We start from the raw sequence: 9,780 nt of genomic DNA, 5'->3' as shown, positions 1-9,780 counted from the left end.
TGGAGCAGGGTTGTTTCTCCCATACACACTGTCTACGAGTGGAGATGTAACAGTTCTTGAGGGAATTTTGTTTCTTTGAGACATGGTCTTGCTCTGCTGCCCAGTCTGGAGTGCAGTGGCGTGACCATGGCTCATTGCAGCCTTGATGTCTCAGGCCCAAGAGATCCTCCTGCCTCAGCCTTCCATGTAGCTGGGACTACAGGTGCACACCACCACACCCGGTTAATTTTTTGTATTTTTTGTAGAGATGAGGTTTTGCCATGTTGCCAGGGCTGGTCTCAAACTCCTGGGGTCAAGTGATCCACCCGGCTAGGCCTCCCAAAGTACTGGAATTGCAAGTGTGAGCCACCATGCCTGGCCCTTAAGGAATTTTTAACACCTCCACTATACTAGGAGGGGATCATTAGACTGCCAAATTCTTCCAACTATCCCCTCTCCTTTTGAAATATTCAGTCCTGGCAAAGCTGTAGACCAAGACCAAGAGGCAAAAGAGACATGAAATGAGTGAAAGGTTCCCCTTATGAAGCTCCCAAGTTAACTCAGTCCCCATTTCCTCTTCGGGAATGAGGGAGGTAAGATGAAGGGGATGGTTAATGAAATCTGCATTGATTGGAAGCTGCTGGTTCCATGGGACACAGTGGAAAGAGCCACTGCACAAGAAGCAGGAGCCTATCCTTAAATAGCTGTGTGACCTTAAGCAAGCCCCTGATGCTTTCCAAGGCTCAGGATTCTCATCTGAAAGCACAGCAGTTCAAACTGGTGCTCCCCAAGGACTGCCTATCTGAGAGGAAGGTGTTCAGCAGAGGCCTGGGGAACACTTCTCGGTCCCAATCATGTTGGTATTTAGGCCCCACTTCCCACCTCTTCCTGCCCTTTCCCCTGCAATGCCAAAGGGAGGCTGACATAGTAAAACCTTCCTTTGGAGGTAGCCTGCCCACAGCTTTACTTCCAGATCCAAAGGTGGCCTCTTAACTGGCTGACTTTGCAGCATGCTTCTGATCCCTTTTTAAGACCCCATTCTACCACTCATTCAAAAACCTTGTTTGTATTACAGCATATTTATATACAAAAATAGCAACTCCCTGCCAATTCCCTACTCTTTGATGCCCCCTTCCCCTAAAAGGATCAGATTCCCATTCCACAGCCTGTCATCTGGGAAACCCCATCACTGAGCCTCAACCTCTTCTCTACCTCTGAGCCACACCATCTCAACCAGAATAGACTCATTCACTCCCCTCACCCTGCCTGTCAATCGCTTTCTCTCCTCCCATTCCTGGGTCTGCTTACCCTTTGCCTACCAAACCCCTCTACTTTCTGGCAGCTTCCAAGGATGATCCCCCTGCTTATACAGATCTTTCATCTCTCTTCACATAGTTTGTCTCTAGGCTCATGAATCAGCAACCAAAGATATGCATGGTCTGGGATCTGAGCATTCCAAATCCTGAGCCTGTTGTTGGGGGAGGATATATCATTATTTTTTTTTTCTTGTAGTTGCAATCATCCCCCTTCTAATCCATCCTCATTAGGCACACTCAATACAATACATATCTGAGCCTTGACTACCATTTCTCTAGTCACTTTCATATGAATCAGGACAAGCACAAGTTGGAAAGGTAAAGGTCTACTCGAAAACTCTACAAAGAAAGCAAGTCCTTCCGGAACAATCGTTAACTGCTCTGCACTGCTTGGCTTTGAGAGGGTTGTGGCTGAGGTCCAGGTTTTATTTACTCCTCCAAAGGGTTCTGAGAGAACCCAGACATCCATGATATCAGACAAAACAGAGGCAGGCCAACTTAATTATAGTCTGCATCCTATTATAATTTAAGCCTGAATATGCCCAGGAGAAGGAGGCAGCCCTGGAGGAGTTCCAAGAAGAAAGAAGTCATCATGGGTGGGCAAGAGCCAGGCAGGAAAGGCACCAAGGAAAAGGTAGGCCCAGAACTGGGGTCTGAGAAGAAAGAAGATTTGGACAGGTGTAGGCTGAGTGGGTTTGGGTGTGGGCAAGGGAGTTACATAGAGCAGATAAATTAGGTGCCTGTTGGCCTAAGACAAGGCAGAGGGCAGGTCCAGCCCTGGGCTAGAGATGCCCAGCTGCAAGTAGAGGTTTGTGTTGGGGCCTAATCAAGGTGGGAGGAGGTGACTGTAGTGTGATATCTGTGGTCCTGGCTCCTGTCATAAAGATCCAGAGCTAGCCTTCTTCCAAGTGAGGAATTTACTGGGTCTCATTGCCCCTCCTCAAAGTGCCCAAGCTTTGCTTGGGCCCTGCAGCCCACAGGACTCTCCACACCAGAGATTAATCAAAGGTCCAAGAAGAGCCTACCAAGTCCCTCAGTGGCTTTCTCTGTCCTATTCCTCAAAAAGGCCTAGAGAGCCCACTGCCAGAGGTGCACCGTGGTGCAGTGACTGTGCAGTGGGTGGGGCCGAATGAGGGGAGCCGCACTGGGGGAGGGGGCTCTGCTGGAATCCTGGTGGGGCAGGCAGTCCAACAGTGCAGTGCCCTCTGCCTTGCCCATGCCCACGCCGCTGCAGCAGGCAGGCAGGCAGAGCCGCAGAGAGAGGTATTTGTGTGTTGAACAAGGCTCGCCTTGACCCCGCAGCCCTTGCCAAGAGGAGCCTGGCCAAACGGAGACCAGCTCTGAGGGACCAGTCCAGCTGCTGCCTAGGCGCTTGGGCTGTGACGCATGTAGCGGGCGCAGCCCCTCACCACTGGGGGAGCCAAGCAAAGTCCAGTGTTCGGGCGGTCACCAGTGTCAGAAGTGTCTCCAGGAGACAATGACAGTGGCCTAGAGAGCTGGGTATGTTAAGTAACTGCGAAGTTGGAGGGGTTAGCCACCTCGATAGCTCTCCTGTACACACAGAGACGGTATGATATGTTCCGTACTACAATGAGGGCTCCTTCGGCCTCAGGCAAGGAAATGCCCCCCAAACACCGTGCCTATCGCTATTTTTAAACGGGAGGCTGGAGAGAAAAACGCGGCCAGTATCCTCCAAGGGAAACGGAGGTGAGGCGAGGCGGGAGACAAAGCGGCCTTGCAGCTCTAACTCAAGGACTAGCTTGCGCCGCTGCTCTAACCCAAGGATCAGCAAGAGCCCGGTTGCCAGCCAGCCTGCCCGACCGCGGGGGCGGGCGCCAGATGCGCCGGGAGGCCCAGGAGGAGGGGCGCGGCTAGTTGGGGCCGCAAGGCCAAGGTTCTGAAGGGAAGTGTGCGACTGAGCTCAGCCCACAGGCCCAACTGAGCTCCTCTGGGGAGGGGGCAGTCTGTGGATGTCCTAATTCACGCCAAAGCCGGTTTCCGTCGGGCCCAAGCCAGCACGCCAGCTTGAGTCCGCAGAAAGGAGGGAGAGGCTGGAGATGCACAGGGGAGGGGAGGGGCGGCAGCCAGGCAGCCAGGGTGAGGGGTGAGCGGTACCCGCGTTACACAGCTGTTCCAGCAAATGTGCTATAACAAAGCTGCAGAGCTCCCGGCCTACAAATGCATGGCTTGGGGTGCTGGCTGGCGGCGCCCTTCCCGGGACTGTGCGGCAGCACGTGCGGGCCCATCCCCGCCCCCCCGAAAGCCCGGAGGCATGGCCCAGGCTAGCCTGCCTTCCTACCCTCCCTCCCCAACCTCCCCCCTCTCCCCAGCCGTGGTCGCTTGTGCCCAGGGGACTCAAGGCCGCTCGGCCTCTCCACTGGACACTCCGCAAAGCGGGTTCCAAAGGAGAAGGGCGAGCGACCGGGACTCCGATCCGCCCAGTCCTTAGCGCCCTTCTCCAGTTCCTAGGAGCAGAGCACGCGGGAATGCACCCGACCGCGGGCAGGCGGAGGCTCCTGGCTGTACGCAACGCTTACCCGGCCGGGTCAGGTTCCTAGCCTGGTTATTGTCCGCTGAGCCGCCCTGGGCCGGGCTGCAGCCTCGGCTGCCGCGGCTGAGAGCGCCGCCACCGCAGCTGCTGCCGCCGCCGCCGCGGCTCCAGTCACCTCCAGCACTGACTCCCCTTCCCCAGGCTTTGGGTAGCTCCCCCATACCCCCTCCCCCAGTACTCCAAGGCCACCGGGTGGGGCATCTGCGTCTTGATTGGCAGGCGTATGGTCCAATCGCTATGGTGGGAAGGCGTGCCCTGGCCCGCCCACTGTTTTCCTTGGTGCGTTTCTCTTTAAATGCAAATAAGTACAGGCGTGGTGTTGGCAGGGGGCGGAGAGGGTGCGGAACCACTGGCTGGGGCTCCCCACTCCCGCCCCCATGCCGGGCTGGTAGTGGCGTGGCTGCACCGTGGCTTCAAGGAGCCGGTCCTGCCCGGATGGGGCTCGCCGGATCCCTGCAGCTCGGTTTCGGTTTTCACGCACTGCCATTTCTGTGGCCGCTGTGCATTCGCGTGTGCCCTGGACGCCAGCAGGCCGTTTATTCCTGAGCTAGAGGCCGGCGGGGAGTAACGAGGCAGAGAGGTTGAGGAACCTGGGGAGACTGCAGAAACCTTTAGCACCTCCGCCGGCCCTTCCTTAGTCGTAGAGACAAGGCCCTGCGGATCGCGCCGCCAGGCCACGCAGAGGAGGGACTCACCTGCCAGGAAAGCCAGCTGCAGCGCCTGCGCCCTAACTTCGTCCGCCTCTCTAGCACACCGGTGCCCCTAAGACCATAGAGGCCAACTTCCACCCGTTACCGACGGGCCCTCTGCTGCCCCGAGTAGGGAAAGCCCCTCCCCACAGTTACCCAGCCGGCCTGCGACATGGGCCAATTTGGAATACAGAGCCCCGGGCTCCCCTTCCAGGATTGCTTTCACTTTTCTTCTCTGAGATGATACCTGTTTTCCATAGATTGACCCTCACCCAAATTTCCCACCTTCTATGGAATGTGGAGGGAATCCCCAAGGTCTTCAGAGTCCCCCTTCCCCCTATCCTTTGTGAGCCTGGCTTTGTGCAGGCCTTTTTTCCTGAAAAGTCTAAATATCGAGAGGAAAATCTTGTCTGGGCCCAAACCGGAGGTCAGGCTGAGGACAAAATGAGGAGGCCTGTACCAGCCTTGTCTGCTACTGTGTGTGGGATGTGGCAGGGAGCCAGCCGAACTTGGGTCTCTAGCCTAAGGACATTAAGTGGCATCAGTGGCTGCCAGGGCCAGGTGAGCGGAGGCAACAAAGAATCTAGTTCCACCTCTAGTTCAAGAATATCCAGAAGGCCCAGCCCTAAAACTCTGTGCGTGTCTAAAAAGGGAGGTGGGTGGATTAAAGTTGAGGATAGAAAGAAGGATTAGAGAACAATGCGTGCTATTTTTGCATTGCAGGAGTGTTCTCTGCTGCTTCTGGGTCCTGACAGTCTTGAAAAGATCCAGCTGCTGAACTGGTAAGAGGTGGACTTCTGCCTCTGCATGTGTAGAGCACAGGAACTGACATGGCTGCTAGAGATCTGACTCTAGCTCTACCTCAGACTTGCTGGACACCTTGGCCAATTAGTTTTTTTTTTTCTCTGGGCCAGTCCATCACCCCGCCTCCACAAGGAGAGGGTAAGCATCATCAGGCTCTCTTGATATCTTTGAGATCTGAGAGTTCAACTCATTTTTTTTCTATAGTATTCCATGACCTTCCACGGAATATTATAGGAAATATAGATGTTCCGTGACCTTCCATGACATTCTATACATTGCCAACAAAAATCAATATTGAACATCAGACTCCCTTCCTAGTACCGAGTCTAAATAAATGGTGAGGAGTAGGGAGCTGCTGCTGGCTCATTATGTAACTTTTTTCCCCATCTGAATGGCTGGACTATAAAAGTTTCCCTGGGGCTATGCTTTCCTGCTTTGCAAAGTCCTGATTCTCATTTGTAGGCCTGATTTGGAAGTTTATTTTGTTTTCCAGAATCTCCATTATAGACTTCCTCCCTACCTCATGCCTCTGGTCACTGCCACTTGCTCGCATTTCACTCAGAACCTTGATTCTCTGAATTAGACCAAGATTATGATTTGGAGAAGGCAGTTTGCAAACCTGGGGTCCACGGAAACAAAGGGCCAGAGCAGTCTCAGTTGTGGAAGCAGGGAGAGAGGAGGTGTGCAAAGTAGTCAGGTGGCAGGCTTGAAATAGTCCCAGGCACTATTGTGCTTCTCCTGTCACAGGGACTAGTCTTCTATGCCTTCTGCCCAGTCACCAAACATTCTGTCACACCAGGATGGTCTTTATCTCCTGACCTCGTGATCCACCCGCCTTGGCCTCCCAAAGTGCTGGGATTACAGGCATGAGCCACCACGCCCAGCCGAAACCAGTTTTTAATATAAACACACATGAGCCTATGATTTCTTATGCACAGATTCACTTTATTGTGCAGACCTAGACCCAGTTTTCCAGGGCAGAATATTTTGTTCATCTTCATATCCTCGGTACTCAACAGAGAGTTTGGCACAAACTTGTCATGAGCATGTATTTACTGAACATAGTCAAATGAGGCATTTCAGGCCTAATATCAAGCTTAAGTGCCAGCATCCACCAGTAAAGTGTGATGTTACCACTCATTGGGCATCTCCTTTGTGCCAGGCCCTGTGTTAAGTGACACACTCATTACCCAGAATGATGGACTACACACAGCTTGTGGTCTCAAGGGCAACCAGTCTAGTGGAAGAGGAAGAAAACTCCTGAGTTTCTTGCTTGGGCAAGGGACTGCTGGATGGTGTTGTCATCAACTGAACTGAGGAATATAAGAACACAATTAGGAAAATGTAATGATTCTGTTTAGGACATACTGAATTTGACTTGTCAGAAATCCCACCTCAGGGCCTTTGCACTGGCTGTTCCTTCTGCCTACAGTGTTTGTCCTCTGAATATTGGCATAGTTTGCACCTCATTTCCTTCAGGTGGCTGCTCAAATGTCATTAATAGTGACACCTTCACTGAACAGTTGATGTATAAAATAGCAATTCCCATTTCCACCCCCTTCACTCTCCAATTCTTTAATTGGCCTTTGTTTCTTATCCATAGCATTTACCACCTCTTGGTATATTTCTTATTGTTATTTATTTTAGAGTCATTTTTGAATTTTCTGTTTCTTATCATGAAAATGGAAGCTCTGTGAGGGATAGACAATGAACAAATAAGTACATAAAGTATACAATAGGTCAGATGGCAATAAATGTGATGGAGATCCTGGGGCAGTGGCACATGCCTGTAGTCCCAGCTATTTGGGAGGCTGAAGCAGGAGGATAGCTTAAGTCCAGGAGTTCTGGGCTGTAGTGCACTATGCTGATAGGGTGTCTGCACTAAGTTCAGCCTCAACATGGTGACCTCCCAGGGGCAGGGGACCACCAGGCTGCCTAAGGAGATATGAACTGACCGAGATCAGAAACGGAGCACATGAAAGCTTCCACCTTGATCAGTAGTGGGATTGCGCGTACAAACAGCCACTGCACGGCAGACTGGGCAACATAGTGAGACCTTGTCTCTTGAAAAATAATGCGATGGAGAAAAATAGAGCAGGGAATGGGTACAGGGGGTACTGAGGGGTGCTGTTTTAAACAAGGAAGTTGGAGAAGGTGATATTCTAGCAAAGACCTAGAGGAACTGAGAGAACAAACCATGAGGATATCTGGAGGAAGAGCATTCCAGGTAGAGAGGCCAGTTAATACAAAGTCCCTGAGATGGTGACATGCTGAAATATTAGAGGAGCATCTAGGCAAGCCAGTGCACCTGGAACACAGTGAGGGAGGAGGAAAGTGGTAGGAGAGGAGGTCAGAGAGGACATAGGGAAACACAATGTATAGTTTTGTGAGTCATTTTAAATACTTTAGATTTTGCAGGATTTTGAGCTGAGGAATTACATGACCTCAGTAAAGCATTTAGGGTGCTATAGCAACAAAGGAAGAAGCAGAGAGTCCAGGAAGGAGGCTCTGATAGTGATCCATATCAGAATAGAGGCAGTGGAGGTGGTGGAAACTGATTGGACTCTGGATGTATTTGGAAGATAGAACTGGCTGGACTTGGTGTTGATAACTTAGATGAATGATGTGAGGGAAAGAGAAGAGTGAGGAATAGAAGCCCACAAAGCCCTGAGAAAGAGGGATTGGCAATGTGAAACCAGAGGAAAGAGAATTGGCTCTCCTAGAAGCCAAGTAAAGTACTGGGATTTTATACAAGACAGAGTTACCAAGAATGTATGTGTCAGATGCTGCCCAGAAACCCAGCAAGATACAGGCAGAAAAGATGCCACTGGATGGGCAAGTCACTGGTGATATGGGCAAGGCCAGTTCAGGACAGAGTTGTAGATATACACCAGACTGCGCTGGGGTGTCAAGAGAATGGTCTGTGAGAAAAGGGAGAATGTATACAGCTTCCTTGTTCTAGAAGTTTGACCACAAAGATGTGGTAGCTAGAGGGGGCCCTGGTGTTCAGGTTTGTTTTTACAAGATGAAAGGATGTGAGTTTGTTTATGTGTGGAGAGGAAAAGAAATCAATCAAGTAGAAGATACAGGAAACAAGATAATTGATGGGTGGGGGCTGCAGGTGGGAGTGGGAGATGGAATCCAGAGCCCTTACAGATGAATTAACCTTTGCTGGGATGAGGGATCAAGACAAGAGGGAAAAATGGGTGGATTCAGCAGAGTTTGTTGTTATGGAAGGTTGAAGATGTCACTCCTTATGACCTGTACCTGCTCTGGGAGGAAGGATGCAAAATTCCTAGTTGACAGTGAGAGGAAAAGCAGTTCTGGAGGGAGGTTCAAGGAAGTCTGTCAATATTGGACAAGGTTTGAAATAGACACTGCAGACAATGGGCTAGTTGGTAAAGGTCCAGCTAGGCTGTCACCCAGGGATGTATAGCCACCCCACTCTGTAGTTTTGTGACATCCTGCTTCCTAGCTATGTGACCTAGAGCAACTTCACTTAGCCTACTTAACTTCACTGCACCTCAGTTTCCTCATCTATAAAATGGGCATGAGTAAAACAAAGCCATTGAAATAAATGAGTTAATCCATGTGAAGTAATTACTGAGGACACTGCCTGGAACATATAAGTGCTTGATGGAAATCAACTCTTTAGAGTTATTTTTATTTTTGATTGACAAATCATAATTGTATGCACTTATGGGATATAATATGATGTTTTAATATATGTATACAATGTGGCATGATTAAATCAAGCTAATTAACATATCCATCACCTTGTTTACCTGTCATTGTTTTATGGTGAGACATTTGAAATTTACTCTCTTAGTTACTTTGAAATAGATCATGCATTCTTATTGACTGTAGTCACCCTACTGTGCAATTGATCTCAAAACCTATTTCTCCTGTGTATTAGTCAGTGTTCTCTAGAGGGACAAGACTAATAGGATATATGTATATATGAAAGGGAGTTTATTAAGGAGAATTGATTCACATGATCACAAGGTGAAGTGCCACAATAGGCCTTGTGCAAGCTGAGGAGCAAGGAAGCCAGTCCAAGTTGCAACACCTCAAAGGTAGGGAAGCTGACATTGCAGCCTTCAGTCAGTGGTGAAGGCCCGAGAGCACCTGGCAAACCACTGGTGTAAATCCAAGAGTCCAAAAGCTGAAGAACTTGGAGTCCGATGTTCTAGGGCAGCAAACATCCAGCACAGGAGAATGATGAAGGCTGGAAGATTCAGCCAGTCTATTCCTTCCACGTTCTGCCTGCTATATTCTAGCCCAGCTGGCAGCTGATTAGATGGTGCCCATCCAGATTGAGGGTGGGTCTGCCTCTCCCAGTCCACTGACTCAAATGTTAATCTCCTTTGGCAACACCCTCACAGACACACCCAGGAACAATACTTTGCATTCTTCAATCTGATCAAGTGGACACTCGATT

The 9,780-nt window shown here is 50.3% G+C and overlaps 1 protein-coding gene across 1 annotated transcript in view; it reads right to left on the bottom strand.

Moving 5' to 3' along the window:
* Positions 1–4,007, bottom strand: part of AMER1 (APC membrane recruitment protein 1) — a 21,257-nt gene extending 17,250 nt beyond the window's left edge. The window contains exon 1 of the mRNA XM_011965033.1: positions 3,833–4,007. The gene's annotated coding sequence lies outside the window, so the exon portion shown is untranslated. The remainder of the gene's footprint in view (positions 1–3,832) is intronic.
* Positions 4,008–9,780: the final 5,773 nt, after the last annotated feature.

This window comes from Mandrillus leucophaeus, unplaced genomic scaffold (genome assembly GCF_000951045.1).
Source record: "Mandrillus leucophaeus isolate KB7577 unplaced genomic scaffold, Mleu.le_1.0 Scaffold713, whole genome shotgun sequence".
NCBI lineage: Eukaryota > Metazoa > Chordata > Mammalia > Primates > Cercopithecidae > Mandrillus > Mandrillus leucophaeus.
This window is presented reverse-complemented; position numbering and strand designations above follow the sequence as displayed.